General features: G+C 45.9%; 1 protein-coding gene across 4 annotated transcripts in view; it reads right to left on the bottom strand.

The window, feature by feature from the left end:
• PRKCE (protein kinase C epsilon) overlaps positions 1-19,863 on the bottom strand; it is a 436,609-nt gene that overhangs the window by 176,095 nt on the left and 240,651 nt on the right. The window lies entirely within an intron of this gene.

The raw sequence follows: 19,863 nt of genomic DNA, 5'->3' as shown, positions 1-19,863 counted from the left end.
TTGGACAGGTGTTTCCACGATACCTACTTTCCCCTAAAAATCCGGGGGGAAAGCTGAGCCAGCATGTTCCAAGGTTCTGACTCAGGTCATTTATAACCAATTTCATTTCCATAAAATTTAAATGAAAAATAGATTCAGGGCAAGTACACCAGAAAACAAATGGGAAGGCAAATAGGACACGTGGCCTTATTGCATGGTTAGTCAAAGGTTGACCAAGCATGACTCACAGCCAGCAATGATCTGAGCAGGGGTCTCGTGGGTCTGAAACCTACTGGTGGGCAAACTCCAGCCCTCTTGCTTGGTATTCAGCCAACATTTTAAACCCCAGGAGGAGCTCTGACAGGCTCATAACCAATCTGGCCTTGCTGATGAGTTATTAATGGCAGCCCTCGTCATTAATAAACATAAGACAACTTGTGCATGGAGATTACTGAATCCACTCCATTGTTTTTTTTTTGTTTGTTTGTTTGTTTTTTTGGTTTATCATCACCACCATCCACTGTTGGCCTCATACAAAGGTATAAGTGGCCCTTCACGTGGTCTCATTGAAGAAGATGGAGAAACTCCTCACCAAATGGTCTTCCCACCAGCATTCAACATTCTACCATGAGCAAGTCATTCTTGCCTCTTAAGAGGCAAAGAGCCCTGGCTTTGGGGTCACACACCTGGCTTTTACCAGCAAGAGAGTTACACAGCTTCCCTTTAAGAGCTCTCTAAGGATAATAGTAATACTAAAAGTGGAATTTGGAAAAGCACTGAGCACAGTGCCTGGCACATAGTACATGACAGAATGCACCAGACAGCTGCAGGGGAGGTGTGGAAGGATGTAAAATATGCCAAGACAGAATCATACATGACATCTGTGGTTTCGTTGTTGTGTGGCCCTCTTAGGTCCTCCTCTAAAGACTGAAATCCTCCCGGAACATGTCCTTGTCTCAGTGCATTCGTGTGTCAGTCAGTTCCCTGCCTCGTGGGAGGAACCTGTGGCAGCTGAAGGCTCAGGAAGGAGAGGTTGGAAGGAGCATTATTGAGAGAAGAGGCATGGCTGGGAACACAGAGACAAGTGTCTCCACTTGACTGAGGGCCTCCTCTGCACTTATAAAAAATGGTTTAGGGCGTGGATGGAACCTACCCACCCAAATGTCCAAGGATTTATAAACGAGGTCACTTGAGGGTATTCTTTTTTTAACTGAGGATTAATTTACATAGATCTTAAGTGTACACACACTGCTGAGTTTTGACAAATGTATACACTAATGTACCTACCACTCCAACTCGAGCTGTCTTTTATGTACTGGCTCCAAGACTTCCATACAGAGCTCACACATCAGGACACTCAGTTGGAAAGACATAGACCCTTCCCTGCAGCCTGGAACCCAAGGCCATCCACAGTGTGCGAAACAAAGGTGGTGCCAGCAAGTCAGAATGGAGTGAATGAGACTAGACAGGGAAGCAGAATGGAGAGGTAAACTGAGCCAGCTAAGTGATTCCATCCTAAAAGGCTGTGGTATTGCCCTAGCCGCTTGGCTCAGTAGATAGAGTGTTGGCCTGCAGACTGAAGATTCCTGGGTTCAATTCTGGTCAGGGTCACATGCCCGGGTTGCAGGTTCAATCCCCAGAATGGGGTGTGCAGGAGGCAACCTATCAATGATTCTCTCTCATCATTGATGTTTCTCTCTCTTCTCCTTCTGTCCTCCTCTCTAAAATTATATACTGTGGGAGTGTCACAGTGGTTGAGCACTGGAACTGACCCATGACACCCACATTCTCTCCACACCTGACTCACCCATCACCCCACTCTCTGTTTTGTTTTTTGTTTTGTTGTTGTTATTAATCCTCACCTGAGGATATTTCTCTATTGATTTTTAGAGAGTGGAAGGAAGGGGGAGAGACACAGAGAGAGAAACATCGATGTGAGAGATGCATCGATTGATTGCCTCCAGCACACACCCTGATGGGGGACTGGGAATTGAGCCTACTACCAAGGTACATGCCCTTGACATGAATGCGAAACTCTTCAGTCCATGGGCCAACGCTCCATTCACTGAGGCTAGGGCTTCTCATCCTCTCTTTTTGAGAAAACTATATCACAGCTCAGTACCTCAGCCTCCAAACTTTGTGAAACTATGAGTGGACCAAGCGCTTTTCTGTGTTTTGTTTAGTGTGTTTTTTTCTGGCTCCAGCAGCTTAATCCTCTGCTGGTGATCTGGACAGGGCCGTTTCACTGCATGATGACTCCAAATTCCCCTTGTTTACTTAACACAGACACAGCCTCCCCTGCAGCTGTCTGGGCGTCCTGCAAACTGAGACTCTTGACAAAGAGGACACAAGAAAGCAGGCAGGCAGGCTCGGTTTACGCTAAGATAGTGCAACTCAGCACGTTTGTATATCCTGGTGTCTGGGGAGAACCCTGTATTCCTCTGTCCTCCTCACAGGCATTTGGGACAGTGGAACTGGAAAACATTTAAGAATAAAATAATAGAGATATGGAAAGAAGACATTCTCATCTCTATAATTCTGAGGACTTTGACTATAGGAAAACGAGTTCTCATCTTGTATGTCTAAATTCTAACTAACCTACAAGGCCCAGTTCAAATGTCCCCTCCTCCTGGGACACCCTTTAAGCCCTGGTAGAGGGGTTCATGGAGAACTCCCATGGCCCTTTCCTCGCACCCCTCTTTGTGCACATGTCCCCTGTACTATAATGATGTGTGCACACCTCTGTCTTCTGGCTGAGCTGGTTATGGTCGTTTTCATCTTTCATGGGCTAGTAGTTAAGTGCTTTGCACATGGTAAGTAAAAAATCCTTTATAAAAATGGAGAAACAGTGAGTGTTAGTCGGGTTTATGGTAAAATGGATTATGTCCAAAGGAAGTTACCACCTACAAAAGAATTTACCTCCCACAATATTCAAAAGTAGAAAACTACCTAAAATGAACTCTTAAATCCTCCTGAATCTTCACTGATGTGTCCTGGCCCACAAGATGCAATTGTTCTCTTTGGCAAAGATGAGTTGTCAATTAAGAAAACGCTATAAAAGTCAAAAGATTATCTGGAATAAGTAATGATTAAAATAGCTGCATGCATTTGCATGCATTTTGAACTATTGTATAAAGAGAGGAAAGGCAGGGGCAGCTAACTCCCGTGGAGTGAGGGTGGGAGTGAGAAGACAGGGAGGTCAGAGAGGCCAGGCCGCTGTTACTTCACTCCTGACAGCATCCCCTGCATATTGGGCAGTGCTTGCCAGTGAGCATTGTGGGTTTACTTTATTTTTAAAAAAATATATTTTATTGACTTTAGAGAGGAAGGAAGAAGGAGAGAAATACAGATGAGAATTATAGGTCAGCTGCCTTCTGCACGCCCCCAACTAGGGGTCAAGCCCGCATCCTGGGCATGTGCCCTGACTAGGAATTAAACCATGACCTCCTGGTTCATAGGCTGACACTCAACCACTGAACCACACCAGCCGATTCGTGAGGGTTTATTTATTTTTTATTTATTTATCCTCACCCAAGCATATTTTTCTATTCATTTTTAGAAGGAGTGAAAGAGAAAGGGAAAGACAGAGAGAAATATCAATGTGAGAGAAACACAACAATTGGTTGCTTCCTGCGTGAGCCTGCAACCAAGCTACATGCCCTTGACTGGAATCGAACCCAGGACCAACACTCTATCCACTGAGCCAAACAGGCTAGAGCTGGGTTTATTTTTTAAATCACATTTAATTAAAACTAAAGCTTACAGACCATTTTGGCACAGATACTCTCCTTTAATTATATGTGTATTGTAATACATACGATGCATCACAATGCATTCTGTTGTTGGAAAAAATGAAATCTCAAAGAGGTTAAATGACTTGCCCAAGAGTTAATTACAGAATCAATAAACAGTGTGCTTATGGGAACAAAACACAGGGAAGAGGGAAACGGGTATTCCATTCACTTCCTAATCCTTCCTGTGAGGTCGTGAGGACCTCCTCACAAGACCAATACAATTTACTGACTGCAGACCCTGTGGCTGGGCCTGCTACTCCCTTTCTGGCAGCTCCAAGGAGCATTCACATCGGCATGGCTGCACGTTCCTTCCAAAGGGACCCATACATAACATATACCAGGGACTTGCTCACTGATGCCACCTAAATGGGTTCTAGAACAGAAATGTTGCCTATGTTGTCATCTTTTGCTCACCTGTACAGTGTGGGAGTCATCAACCAAAGGATGTTACTATCCTGGTCCACAGGTAAATTTTTCCCAGGCATCTCAGCCCGCACCCAGATAAGCACTGAAATGCTTAATCGGTGCCTTTGGAACTTACCTAGTACAATGCTTCGTCTTGTCAACACTTAACAGTAGAAATAGAATCCGTATCTTATAGGATCTGCTTCAGATGGACACAAGAAGTAAAGAAATATTTGTGTTTAATGCTGGGTTCCTACATATCTCTTTCTAAGCTAGAGCGCTCACACCCCTGGATCATGCCAGGGTGTCATGCCCCAAGGAGAAGCAATGAATCCAGAACAGTGATTAGGTTTGGCTTCCAGGAGTTTGCTTCGATAGCTCTTTGGAGAGACGGAGCCCATTCAGAAAGAACTTGCAGCTCATCGCAGCAGGTTCCTGCCTGGGCCTCCTGTCCTAATCCGTGTGAAAGAGCAAACGCTCTCTAGAAACAAGGGTCTTTTATCCCAGTGAACAGCCTCCCCATAATCAGTGGATTTATCGCCTCTGCATCCAGGCTGTCATGTCATCATAAAACCCCAGGGCTCAAGTGCACCTTAAAGGTTATCTAGGTCAATGACTTTCCACCATGGAATCCCTCTAGGCTCTGCAGTGTATGCTCGAATAGCCACTATTCACTTCAGAATAAATGACTTGAGCTCGGCGGGTCCCTGGTCCCTCGACAGATGGAACTGTGCTGGCTGAATCTTCCCTTCCCCCTCATTTTTAAGTTCAATTATCCATCTTTCAAGGTCCACCTGAAACCCTGCTTCTACCCCAAAGTCCTCCCACTGACCCACTCCCTCCAGGCCCTCCTTCCTCTGAACGGCATGGTCCAGCACATGGTAAATACCTCTCAGTGCCCAGATGAATGCAGGTCTGTATTACCTCTCAATGCAAATACTAAGTGTCTGAAGGCTGGAGACCATGTCTCCTCCTCTCACCTGCCCTCAGGTCACCTGGTCTACAAATGACTGCACTGATGGTGTCCACCCAATCCATGCCACGTGCTGACTTCCTGTGTCTCAGGTCTGATCCCGGCCATCAGAATGGGCTAAGTCAGTCAGCAAGTGGCTACCAGTGCTCTCCAAGGGATCAACCATGCAACTACTTCCCCTCCCAATCTGGGGAGCATGTGGCCCTGCTTTGGGTTACCACACAAGTCATCTGTTTCGTTGGGAATAGGTGTCTATTAAGTTTTCGGTTGCTGTAGTTAATTAGGCAAAAGGTGCTGGTGTGATTGAGTGTGTGTGTCTGTGAGTGTGAGAGGGGAGTGTTTGGGTGAGGGTGGGAGTGAAGGTGGGTGTAGTGTGTGTGGAGTGATGCGTGTGTCAGTACAGCATGTGAGTGTGTGAGCCTGTGTGAGTGTACAAAGGCACCAGTGTGCATGCACAAGTGTCAGACATGCCCCAGACGCAGTGATCACCTTGCTCTTGCTTGACTGACATGTTGTCTGCTTCTTCCATTCCTTGGACCTACTCGGAATGACTAAGCCAGAGATCTCCAAAGATTTTTGACTGAAAAGACCAGTAAAAACTTTCTGATATGTAGATTTATTTTTTAAAATAAATTATAAACTCTTATTACTAGCAATCCATAGACTAAATATTAAAATGAAATTATTTTCTTATTTCCTAGGTAAGAAATAAATACAAATGGAAGGTGCTTCTTTCCCACATCCCAGTAGCTGTATGCAGACTGACTCTGGAGGCCACTCTGAACCACAAGGCACCCCCTCCTAGACACACACATGCACCCTGCTTGCACATGAGGAAACCTCGAACTTGCATGGCTGATGCCAATTTCTAGGAGCCAATAAGTGAGGGACAAAAGGAAGAAGCTAGGAAGACACAGGCATGCATCCTAACACATTAAATCAAACAAGCAAGGAGACTCGCAGAGACCATGTGCACCTCGGGAGGTGTGCTCATCTCCTCCCCTGAGTGTACCTGCTGGCGGCCCAGCATGGTGAGGGGCGGGGCTACACCACATATCGGAAATGACAGCAGATTCCCACAACAATTTACAAGCATGCCTTCAAAGTGCATTAGCTAACAGCTGCTGGAATCACTTAAGGATAACATTTTTAATTCATTGCATTTTTTGTTAATGACACGGGAGTGAGAGTGTCTCTCTGAAAGCCTTAGTAATCAAGGGAAAGAGTGCCCAGATTCTACTCTGTAGAGGAGTGTGGTGTGAAATATGGCAGGGCAGCCAAAAGGTCAGCTCCAAGGCCTGCCCACCTGACATGAGCAGGGCTGAGTAGGGAATGAAATGGTGAGGAAGGTGCTGGTGCTGGTGCTGGTTTTATACCAGCCTGTCTCTGGCCTGTCACTATTGGGGTGCTAGCAAGATAAACTCTTAAGATGTTTCATTAATTGCCTGGCCAGTGTTGCTCAGTGGTTGAGCATCAACCTATAAACCAGGAGGTCACTGTTCGATTCCCGGTCAAGGCAAATACCCGGGTTTCGGACCCAATCCCTAGTGCAGGACATGCAGAAAGTGGTTGATCAGTGATTCTCTCTCATCACGGATGTTCCTCTCTCTCTCTCCCTTCTCCTTTCCTCTCTGAAATAAATTAAATGCATGTATATATGTATTTTTTTAAATGTTTAATTAATAACATTTCACAATTGTACCAAATTTCTCTTTCCCCAAACATATCAATACCCGTTATTTCACTGGAGACTCGCAGTGACTGTAGGAATGAGGCTCAGAAGAGAACAATGTGCAGAAAGAGGCCTGTGCTTGTGTTTTTACATTTTCCAGGAGGGGAAATAACTCAGAGAGTGACAGTCCTGCACCTCCTCCACCCTGGCACCTCCTCCATCCTGGCACCTCCTCCACCCTGGCAGGGCTCTCTGAGCTGGATTTCACCGGGATGGTGGGGTTGGACGAGGTTGGAGCCAGTGGGAAATTAGCCTATTGCACTGGATTCCTGAGTGCTGACTCAGCCGCAGAACTGCAGGAGGGCAGGGAGCTAAAGGTGCCAGAGGGAGTTAGAACCAGGTGCCCACCACGCCTGACTGGGTGAGAAGGCTGGCCTCTGACCTCAGAGGTTTGGAGTTGGAATACATCACAAACAGAGCCAGTGTTTCTGAGACTTGTAAACGAGTGAGAAGGAAAATCAGCACAATTTTGCAAGTGTGTGTGCGCTTTCTCCGTTTAAGCACATTTGTATGTCTGTACTTTTTGTTCTGAAAGTTGCTGAATAAGGCATGATACTAGTTACGGTCAATTAATCAGGAAAAGGCAACGTTTAGGCAAAAGAGAAGGGGTCCATAAGTTAGGAAAGAAGGCAAATTGGAGGCCAGAAAAAGTCAGCTAACCAAATAAACAGCTGTCATAAGGGACCGGCAGGGGTGAGAAGGGTAGGCAATCAATGTTGAAGGGGCCCCAAAGGTCAATGAAGAAAGCGAGGTGGGAGTGCCCGGGCATTTACAGAGTAGGGACGGAGGATGCAGATTTTGATTTGCCCAAGAGAGTCTTAGATTTTGCCTGTTTTCCCAAAATAATTATGAACAGTGCTACCTTCCCCTGTGCCTCGTGTCCTCTCTTGGAGAGTAAACTACATGCCACCCTAGTCTCTAAAGCCCACAAGAGGCACTGAGTTGCTAGACCGCACTGCCTTTAGCAGCGCCAAGTTACACGGGCTTCTCCATTTGCAAAACCTTCCCCAGAGGCTACACATCACCCCTTAGCCTGCCCTGAGGAGGGCTCGCTTCTGTCTCCTCCTGAGTGGACAGTTAGAGGGGAGTTACAGCTTTTTGATTCTGGGCCCACACTGGCTCTTAAGAACACAAGAGAAATGGGAGCAGGGCAGAGAGCAGAGGTGGGAGGGAAGAAGGGCAGCTGAGATTCGGAGCTGGGCCCTCTAAGTGACACTAACGGTGAGGAAAGCAGGGCTCACCCTCACTGGAGAGAAGCCAGGGAGTAGGATGAGAGGACCTGTGTTCTGCTCCTAGACCCCAAGACCACCTACAGAGCCTCAGTTTTTCTCGTCTCTAAAATAAGGGATAATGTTATCTGCCTTCCAGAGTTAGTGTGACCTAGAATGCAATCATTATAAACTATCAGGCACATAGTAGGCACTTAATAACAGTAACTGTTATTGGATTGATGATGGATACCTAAGAGGAATTTTCTTAAATCCAAGCCACTTAAAATAGGGCGCCCACCAGGTTTTGGCCCCCACCCCATAACACCGTGGCTTAGGTGACCCTCAGGCAGAGAGACACAGGAGGTCACAGGGGCATTCTGTGGGGGACTTCCGGGGTGGGCCAAGGGATATGGCTATGGCTGCAGCACCAACGCATCTGCTATAACCAGGTATTCTTATTTAAGTATAATTATAAAACTACACACAAAGAAAACATTTTAGAGGAGGAGACAAAAAATATATATAGGATGGAAATCAAATGTTTTCTTCCCAAAGGGGGTTACCCTGCTCCTCCCCTAGGGAGCACGTCTCCTCTCTCATATCTCAGCCTGTAGGATCTATAAAAGAGGTCCGAGCATCTGTGGAGTTCAAAATACAAGCACTGACAGCTTCGCATCCACACCAGGCCCTGGTCTCCAAGCTGGAGATTCAATGCACAGCCCTTGCTGGTGTTTGGCAAACGCCTGCCAGTTGTAGCCTGAGAATGTGAGCAGGACAGGCAGAGGGACAGCATGTGTCCCTGCCCCTTTAAATAGAAACACACACCCGTAAGAGGTTGGAGGAAGTCTCCCAAAACTGGAAGAAGGGAATATCCTACACCCACAAAAATAATCCACCCCCCCCCCAAACCACGCCTCGCAACTGAAGTTGAACGACGCCTTAGGATGCTTCATGTTAAGAAATAATAACAACAAAAATTAAATTTAAAAAAAGAAATGATAGCAAAAAGCAATCAAAAGTCATGCAAAATATCTGCTTTTTAATGAGTAGGTGCCAGGGCTGCATTCTCTAACCTCGGTGTAAGAGAAACCTGGCTGCATTTTCTAAAAGCGTCCACCAGGGCCACACGGGGGCGCGCGAGTAAACGCCTTGGAGCTGGGCTTCCCGGGCCTTCCCTCAGGAAAGGAAGAAAAAGCATTGGAGGAAGATGACCCACCCACCCACCCACCCTGAGCAGAGAGCCACTTCTTACTGGACGATTGCTGGCTTGGGCCGCTGCCACCAAGGCAGTGACTCAGGCGGATCTGCCTCGGGTGTTTCAAAACTATGTGGGTGCCGCCTAAAAGGTTTCCCCCTCACTTTCTAAGTACCATACTTTCCCAGCACCATGGCCTGGGGCACTGCTTGCTGTTCTTATACCAGGGAAGGGGAAGCAGGGGGGAGTGGAGGCTAATTGAATGAATGAAAGCAGTTTGCAAAGAACATAACCTGGGGTGCAACTGAACACCCCCCAAGGAGGCCCTAGGAGGACTGCAGGCTGGGGTGGGGTGACAGCCTTTCTCCAGGGTGTCTCCATCCTGTCCTTGGCAGGAAAGGCATGCTCAGTCTGGTGCCTCTCAGCTTCAGTCAGAAATCCAGCCTGAGATGCAGGGCACGGGTTGGCTCCCGCACAGAGCAGCGCTCAGCTTCTGGAACAGCCGGTCTCCCCCACCCACGGGCTGCACCTGCACCACCACAAATACACATGCCCACACCCCAGGGACGGGCACGGCCAAATACTCATCATCACCAGGCACGCAGGCAAGGTGCAGGCAAGGTGCAGGCAAGCTGGGTGTCGGCTCCAGGGCTCAGGTGAGCGGGCCCCCTCCTTAAAGATCTGGATGGATCCCAATAGCATTGATCTGGTGGCTACATTAGGAGAAGGTGATTTAAATCACCAAACTCTATCACAGAAGAAGAATTCAGTAGGCTGTGATCTTTTGGGGGGGAAGAGGGGGGAATTTTAGAAATGAAAAACATCTTTATTTTAAACATGGAGCAGAATGCAAATTTTGAAGTATTGATATCGTTATTTTAAAAAATAACACAAAACTGTACTTCAAAAAAGTTTCTAGCTTGAAGCCAGCTGAGAGAGAGAGTGTATGGGGGCAGGGGTGGGGGGTAATTTCCCTCTGTCCTTTTATTTGTGATGAATAAACAGTGCCTACTTAATAAAATGTCAATTCAAACAGAGATTCATACAAAAATTAGATAGATATACTTTAAACATTTTAACAACATCCATTGTGACTTCAAACATTTATCTGAAGACAAACATGTACACTCGCTGGCCAGTAACACAAGGCCAAGGTCCTGCCTTTGTGCACGCTCTCTCATCAGTAACAGATTAGCTCTGGTCTCTAATTTACATTTCTCTACAGTGGAACAAACAGATGTTTACTAAACAAATCCAGTTCAGAATCTTCTGAAAGCTTTATGATTTTCTTTTTTCTCTCATATGGAATTCAACAGCAATTTTATTAGCCACTCATTTTCATGGGCTCTTCCCACCACATTTGACTTCGTTTTTCTAGAGCCTTTTTCATGGTCGCGAGACTGAATCAAAATTACGTAATGACAAATAAGAACAGTAAACACACGTGATCTCTGATAAAGACCAGTACACAGCCACAGCACCGGGGACGGAGGTGCACAGTGTTCTAGGGAGCGGGTGGCTGCATTGTAACTGCGAGCTTTCACGTGCACCTTGGGCATGAGGCAGAGGGCAGAGGAGACAGAGTCAATGGAGTAAGTCTGTAAAACAGAGTCAGGTTGGTAAACATCCCCTAAACTTTGGTGGCAATGTCTGGAAAGTCTGACTCGACATATATGACATGGCCACATTTATTGCATATACCTTATAAGCAACTCTTCAGAAAAACACACGTGAAGCTCCAGCAAGGAGCACCTGCACCCCATCACCTGACCCGTTATAACTGGCCCACGTTAACCGGGTTTCACTGCAGTGCTACCCAAACCTAGGTCTGCAATGCAAGCACCCAGCTGACCTAGGATTCAAAAAATGACTTCCAATAGCACATACAGTCACATTAGGCGACAGGTAACATGACCAGGCTTTTGGAAGAAAAGGCTGCTGAATATCCTCATGATCTTCAGGTAAGCAGCATTTTCTTTCATTAGAGCACATAAAGTGCCAACTACGAGCAAATGATAGGAATAAATGTGACTCGATTCATTAGGAACTTCTATTTGTATCTAAATGAGTTTTTAAGGAGTGGAAGGCAAGCCACAGATTTAGAAGGTACTTGCAATTCATATATTCAATAAAGACTCATATCTGGAATATAAAAAGATGTCCTAAAATCAATAAGAAAAAGGCAGACAATCCAATAGAAAATTGGGCACAAGATTTGAGCAGACACTTCTAAAAAAAAAAGACATCCAATTAGCCAATGATCATACAAAAGGTGCTCAAGGGAAATGCAAAGTTATCAGACAAATGCAAACTGAAAGTGAAGGATGCATGGGGGAGGATTGTGGTATACACATACAATGGAGTATTATTCAGCCTTGACAAGGAAGGACATTCTGATGCCTGCTACAACACGGGGAGACTTGAATAGGTTATCGTAAGTGAAATAAGCCAGTCACAAAAGGGCAAATACCGTACCAGTCTTCTTATATGAGGTATGGGGAGTGGTTAAATTCATAGAGACGGAAAATAGAATGATGGCTGCCAGGGGTGAGGGCAGGGATGGGAAATGGGGCATTTGTGTTTAACGGATAGAGAGCTGCATTTTGGGAAAATGAAAAGTATTCTGGAGATAGGTGGAGGTGATGATTGCACAGCAGTATGAATGTAATTAATGCCAATTAAAAATGGTATATTTTAATGCTATGTGTATTTGACCACAGTAGGAAAAATATTACCCTGAAACACACCCACCAGAACAGCTGAGAGCGGAAAAGAGATGGACAAACGACACCGAGTTTTGGCAGGTTGTGGAGCAAGGAGAACTCCGCCCCGTTGGTGGTGGAAGTGTGTCAGAACGTCCATTCTGGAATGCTACCCACTAAAGCTGAACAGCTGCAACAACATGACTCAGCAATCCTACTCCTAGACAAGCACGCAACACCCATGCGTGCATCTGATCACTAGAAGACATGACTACAGTATTCACAGCAGCATTACCTGTATTAGTCCTACACCAGAAACAACCACACATCCTTCGAGAGAAGAGATACATATAATCCCACAATGGGCTACTCTACAGCAATGAAAATGAGCAATCCACATGCAGAGGCAAGGGCAAATCTGATAAACATAATGTTGAATGAAGGAAACCAGACATAAAAGAGTACATAACACATGACTCCATTTGTCTAATGTCAAAACCAAGTAAAACTATTCTTTGCTCTTAGAAGTGACAAGACAATAGCATGGAGAGGGGGATTATCAGGTTGTAGCTCTCCATCGGAATGCTGAGCACATGGTGTATTCACTTTGTACACTTGTCAACTCTGCATTATTCTGTGTATGTGGCATTTGAATTTTTAAAGGTTGACATAAAAGAACAAGATCAGTCATGTGCAGCACTGCCTATAATGAGGTTCTCAATTATAGAATATTTAAGACACAAGAGTGTGGACAACTTAAGCTGTAATGGAGCATTGGTGATGCGATATAATGGATGCAGCTTCATCTAGAATGTAATTCACCATCAGGGAGTTGTTGGGAGTGGGGAAAATTTAGGTCAAGGAGCTGATGGCACCAGAAGGTGTTGTTAGAGCATTTACTACCACTGTCATTCATCTTGGCATCTAATCACATGGCTCCTTACTTTGTTATTTAACTGTCTGATGAGTGTTTCCCTGAAACCAGAGACCCTGTTGATACTCCTGTAGCATAAATCAGGGCATGCCATAAGACTCAAATTACACACACACACACACACACACACACACACACCAATATAGCATAATAGTAAATTTATATGACAATGCTATAATACATTAAATGTGTTATCGTCTAATGCAAGGACTTAGAAATATTAAAATATCTACCCAGGGGCAACTTTATAATAAACAAGGAGCTTGGGTTTTGAAGCATGACAAAGCTTGGGCAACTCATATAATGCCCTGGCCTCTGCTGAGCAACCTCAAAGTGAGGCTATTAGTGACCTCATAAGATTGGTGTGAGGATGAAATAAATAATGAGATAACACTGAGGAAAATGGGGGATCAGGGCACCATAACGCGACCAGCAGCACACAGCAGTGGCAGGTATCGTAGTTGTCTTCTTCTAAACCCTGTGTATACTTCTGACCCCAAGGGGAAGAGGGCTGGAAGCGGGATCTGGATACTTCTCCATGCTTGCTCTTCTCAAGTCTTTCTGAAGCCAGCTCACACTTTTAGGATCTGTCACTAGGAATCTCTTTTGTAGCCACAAGTTGTTTGTTTGTGTGTGAATGTGTGTGAATGTGTGTGTGTGTGTGTGTGTGTGTGTGTGTGTGTGTGTGTTTTCCCCCATGAGCCAGATTCCTCTTCTTTATTAACTTCATAACTCAAGTCTTGGTTAAGTTCTATAACTCATGAATAACTTGATACCTAGTTAGGGCAGGGATTGGTTATAAAAATCATTACTCATTCCTAAGTAAAATATGCGCTTGATGCCATGCTTAAATGTTATAGGTATCTTTCCCAGGTCTCCCTCCAAACAAATTCCCTTCCTTTCTCTAACTCAACACCTACTGTGGGCCTCCTCCTGCTGGAGGGGCGGGTACTGGAGCTCTCAGCCTTGCTAGGATTCTCAGAGGTGACACTGTGGGTGTCAGATGGGGCGTACACAGACTGAGATCCAGTTCAATTTCTGCCAGGTTCTGACTGTGAAATGTGGGGCCATTGACCTCCCCTCTCTGAGCTTTGTTCACTCATCTGAAAAATGAAAAACTGAATGCTCTGCTTTCTTCGTACTTTAGATCAGTTCAGGTTCCTCGATTGTAAGCAACAATTTAGGACACAGGCAAGCACACTGGGCTTTCTCCTGGACTCTAAGGAGGGCCTGCACCCCAAGCCACTGGAAGAAGGAAGCAGAGCTGCCCAGGACACCCCAGTAATGGCCAACTGTGGAGCTGCCCTCTTGTCCCTGTGAGTCAGGTCTCCACAGCCACAGATTTTGAGTAAGACAAAGACATACAAACAACAGGTGCATTAAGCGGCTTCTTATATGGACTAAATCATGTGAGAGTGATGGTGATATATATATTCCAAACCATGAGGCAACAGTTAGTTATGGAATACTGTTGGCTCATTTTTAAACTGATCAGTAGAGTCCTGGCTGGTGTGGCTCAATTGGTTGAGCATCATCCCATGCACTGAAAAGATGCCGGTTTGATTCCCAGTTAGGAGACATACACACCCTGGTGGGGATGCTTATCGGAGGCAATTGATCAATGTTTCTCTCTCATATTGATGTTTTTCTCTTTCTCTCTTCTTTTCCCTTCCTCTCTCTCTAAAATCAATAAAAACATATTTTAGCAAAAACAAACAAACAAAAAAAAACTGATCAGTAGTACAGATCATCTCCAAATCTCTCATAAACCATGTGCTTTCCAAATGCTGAAGCTAGCCTAACTTTAATTCCCTTCGTTACATCTTGTTCAGCTATCTTTAGAAGCCCCATGTCCTCATTGTGGGGTGTCACAGGAACAGGAATCAGGTGACTGATAAGCTGGATGGATGTGCTGAAGGACACCTGCATCAGCCCTGAATAATGAGCAGGTTCATCTCTCACACTGTATTTTTCAGAAACCATGACATGTTCCCTTTGGTTTGTTTATTCACAGAGTCACTGAATGACTCATTTTTTTCAACCACTTGGTGCTCACTGTAGACCAGGCATTGTGCTGGGCATTGGGTTAGACCCAGGCCCTGCCCTTGGGGTGCTCATGCACTGTAGGAAATGTAGACCCTCCCTCAACACTAATCACACCCAGTATGGCATGGTAGGGGAGCATGTTGTAGGCAGCAGGGAAGAAGCCAGAAGAAAAGGGAAGAAAGATGCAAGAGAAGAGCATATAATTGATGGAGGAAGGTTCTGGGGTTAGGGTGGGCAGGGGGAGATGGAGCCAAAAGAAGACAGTATTCCCTTCAGTTTTTAGAAAAATCCCTGAAGTCATTTTGAACCCTTAGTCATTTGAGTCTTCCAAGTGTTTGAATTTGGGAACAGCCCGAAGTGGGAGCTTTCTTTACCATCCTGACATCTGGCCAGGCCCCTAGCTGCTATCTCGTTGTGTCTTAAGGGGCAGCAGCTGTCTGCATCTTTTCTTTGATTCTCCCTTAGTCTTGGTTTCTGCTGCCCAAACTCAGTCCCATGGGAGGATGAGTGGGAACTGAACATAGCTAAATAGCTACAAAATGGCGAGAATGCACAAGAGTAAAATTATTTATACATGGGCATCTTCCGCAGGGAGAAATCGCTCTCCTGTCACTCTTTTATGCCTCAGATGAGGGCTTAAGCACAACTCGTTTTTCGCTTTTCCATTCCAATTAGCTGCATATTTTTAGCACGTGTTATATAAGTCTCATCTGCCCAAATTTGTTGGCTTGGGGCCTTTCCTTCCTTTCATTTCAGTGGTAGATTGACCCACGTGGTGGGATGACAAGTCTGTAAATAGCCTGCCGGAGGAGGGGAGGAGAGAAGGAGGGGAAGGGAGTTCTGGCAATGAAGTGGGGGTTTGTATTTGGTATGCCAGAGCTAAATCCATCCCTTCTAAAAGGGGAAAGCAGAAAGAACGCACCATTCCAAACGGAACTGCACTGAGTTAGGGAAGGGCTGCTCCACCTACAATAAGCATGGGAAGGCAAGAAACACAACGCAGGCAAGTGGAGCTGCGCGCCCACAGAGAGGTCCCAGACACCACCGAGAGGAACGCGGAGGTGGCCAGCCTCAGGTACAAATGCTCCAGAGGCTCCAAGCTGCAGACCTGTTTACCGCTGGTTTGTGCATTCACTCTCGGGTTGCAGGCCGTTCTAGGATCGTCACCACTGTCAATGAGAGGCAGTAAAAAGCAGAAATGGAAAAGAGAAAACCTCACCCTAGCCCCATCCCTGCCATCAACTCCTGTTGTTCTAGGGAAGACTCTTCGCCTCTCTCGGGATCAGCACCCCTATGTTAAAAATAGCATCACTTCCATATACAGGGTTGCACAGGACTAAAATGGAACAAAGAATGTGTCCAGAAAAGTAGAACGTTGCATTCAAATGTAAAGCATTATTGTTACAAGTCTGAACCACATCATCGATGATTACACCCCCCAAGTAAAATCTGTAGAAGGCACTGGAAGCCACCTCCTCTCTGAGGTCACAGCATGGAACAAGTTGCACCCCTCAGGGTGAACTGCAGATCTGTATAATGCCCCAAGTGGCGTATCTTGGGACCAGTAGCTACAGACTAATGCTTTGCACACCTGTGTCCTGGTTAGGCACTGTAGGGGTGCTGTAGAAAGTATGGCCTTTGGGTCAGATAGACATGGATTCATGTGGCTTCACTAGGTGACTTGAGGGAGGTATCTATTCTGTTTTCATAAATTATTTGTGTCCAGAATACATAAAGAACTAAAAAAATATGTATTTATTTCCAGAAACCCTCTCTGGTGCCTCCGGCCTACAGAATTACCTCTCTGAACATTTCTAGCCATGACTGTCCATACCACTCATTTATACTCACTAACAAGAGACACAGTTACATAATTAAAAAAAAAAAAAAAGTACTGGCTTACAAATCCTCTCCACCTCATAATCTCAAGTGTAGATAACAATATGTGCCGTGTCTACCTCATGGTTTTGCTTAAGGCTCAAATATAAGAGCTACGTATTCTACCAACAATCTATAAGTACAAGGTTTCCTCTTCTTCACCGCTATCACCACCTTAACTATCTCCATGATCATCACCAGCATCACTAGCACCACCCATCGTGATTCCATTCACTACCACCTCCATCATCCTATCATCATAACTGCCGTTATCACCATCATCACCACGACTACCATCACTACCTCCAACAATCACCACCACTACTATCACTACCATCAACATCACATCATCGCCACTCACCACCATGGCTGTCACCAACATCATCTCAGCGGCAACCACCACCACCTCCATTACCATCACCATCATCATCACACACAAGGGATCCTTAGGATGTGGGCACTCCCATAACTCATTGAATCCACTAGCTCCTTCCTGCCTTGCTGTGTAATGGAAATTTGTGTCAGGCATTTCTTTGAAGAAAGTGGTTATGGATGGCAGCTGCCCTGAAATAAGGAGCGATAACCCCTCTGCTCTCTGCATGCCCTTGGCCAGGGCCCTAGAGAAGGGAGAATTCAGAATTAGCCAGCCAAGTTTCCATGCGTATTATTGCAAGCCCCAGCAAACCCAATCAGCTGCTAAGCATCACGCTGAAAATTCATGCTTGCCAACCTTGTCATTTCTCAAAATTTCTGAGTTATTTATATTGCACAAGTCTGTGATATTCAAGCCCTCAGTTTCCTGGGATGTAGGAGAAACTGGCACCATTTTCTTCTAGAAACTCCCAAACACAAGTGGATGGTACTGAGTGAGGCTTCTAATAGTCTGTCCCCACTGAACTCTCCCAATCTGATTCCACCCACCTAAGTTAGTCTTGGAACGAACCCCTCCCTTGGGGAACCCCTGGATCGGGGCCAGGGATGGCAACCCTGTCATTCTGTCCGCTATGAAAAACCCTGTAGTCCTTGCCCCAGGCCCACCTGTTCCTGGAAGTCTGCCGAAGGTCTCCCACCCACCCACGAGGATGAACAGCAGTTTTCTCTCATCAACATCACAGATCTTAGCTCTTAGGAGATAACCTCAGTCTAAGTGTTCCCTGACCACCCACCCGATGAGCTCCCTGAGCTGCTCTAGTCAGTGTTCTCCAGTGGGTTCACTGCTGAGCAGGGTGGACCAATACCCCTCGATTACAGTGATAATAAAAATGCAGGACGCTCGGAGAAGTGAGGTGAGTGTCAGGACAATCTGCTAGCCCATAGGGCCTGAAAGAAAGAAAAGGAGAAAACCCTCACCCTTCAGTAGAAGTCCCATGCCCCAAACTTGAGAAACTGGGAATCTTTAAAACTAGTCCTCAAGCGTGGGTTTCCCAAGATGAGGCTCCAGATATTTCTCTACTTTAAGAACTTAGTAAGCTTACCCTTGAGGCAGGGTTGCATACCTTTAAAACACCCTGCCCATCTGCCCAGCATCATCTGCCCTGCTCTCCCGTGTTTCTCAGTCTCCACTCACTGAGCCCCTCGGCCCCGGCTGCCACGGGCCCTCAGGCTGGTGTCTTGCCCTCTGTATGCATCCCTGTCCACATCCCGCTGGCTCACGAGCACGAGGCATCCAGAGCTCTCTGCTGCCTGCACAGCCCAGGCCTGGCTTTGGTAACTAGCCCACATCCTCCGTTGTATCTGCCCTCCAGCCAACTTCCCAGTTCTGCACTCAGCCCCGCTTCTCCCATCCACCACTTTCTGTGGAACTCTGCGACAATCACCGCAGGTCAAAACACTCATTTCTCTCAGCACTGTGTCTGAGGCCAGTAACAATAGTGTCTCTAAGGAACATTTGCTGAACACATTCTCTTGGCCAAGTACTCTTCTAAACCCTCAATATGCATACGCTGCTTTAAGCACTGCAACACCCTGGGAGGCAGAGAAGTGGCATTTTCCCTGGTGAGTTAAATAACTAACCCAGGTCCCACTTCTGGGGCATGGCAGAGCCCAGATCCAGTCTGCGCGGGAGGCTGCATCCCAGCCTCTGCTCTCCTCCTTCCACAGGACGCCCACGACCATGAGGAGCGCTCCCTTTCAACCCACCCAGCACCCACTGCGTCCTTGGTATCTCCACACTTTCAGTCCTTCATCTTCCTTTCATTCAAAACAACGGGTCTGGTAAAGAAAGCCTCAAGTTTGGCTTCAGGACTTTTCTTCTGGCAGTAGATGTGTTTGTTTTACCTCTTCCCAAACAAAAGTGTATTTTTCCCTTTGCTACAACGACCAAGAAACAAATTATTTAGCAATTAAAGGCCAGGGATGGAGAGTCAATGCCACCCACAAGGAAAAATTCCGAGGATGTTCAGGACAGACACAAGTCACAGGAGAGGGAGAATGTGGCCCAGTGGGTTGGGTCCATTTGTTTACTAGAAGTCAAAGCCTGTGGGGGGATTGTTCACACTCTTACTCTTTCTCTGTGTCTGTCTCTGTCTCATGTACACACACACACACACACACACACACACACGGTGGGGTAAAAGTAGATTTACCATTGTGAGGACATGAAACAGTTTATATTTTATTATTATTTATTAGTTACTGTATAATTATTTATAACTATAATTATTAATTATTGCATTATTTTCCATGTGAACAACTGTAAACCTACTTTTGCTCCGCCCTGTGTATATTTATATTTATCTTTTTGCCCCACAAGGAGCCTAGAACATACAAACTCATGTTTACATGCTAACTTATTCACGTCACTCTTTTAAACCCTTCTCCCTGCATTGCCTGGGGCACCCAAGAACCCTGAGCTCTCGTGAGTGTGGTTCTCACCACATTCCTATTACATTCCTATCACACTCCAGCCACGCCACCTTCGCTGAGAAGGCTCTTCCACCTGGAATGTTCTCTCTCCTTCGTACATCCTCTATTCACAGAAATCCATCCTCTAAGGTCAGCCCCAGCCCCACCTC

The sequence above is a fragment of the Pipistrellus kuhlii genome, unplaced genomic scaffold, assembly GCF_014108245.1.
Source record: "Pipistrellus kuhlii isolate mPipKuh1 unplaced genomic scaffold, mPipKuh1.p scaffold_m20_p_13, whole genome shotgun sequence".
Taxonomy (NCBI): Eukaryota; Metazoa; Chordata; class Mammalia; order Chiroptera; family Vespertilionidae; genus Pipistrellus; species Pipistrellus kuhlii.
Note: the sequence above shows the minus strand (reverse complement) of the source record. Positions and strands in the feature narration are given on the sequence as shown.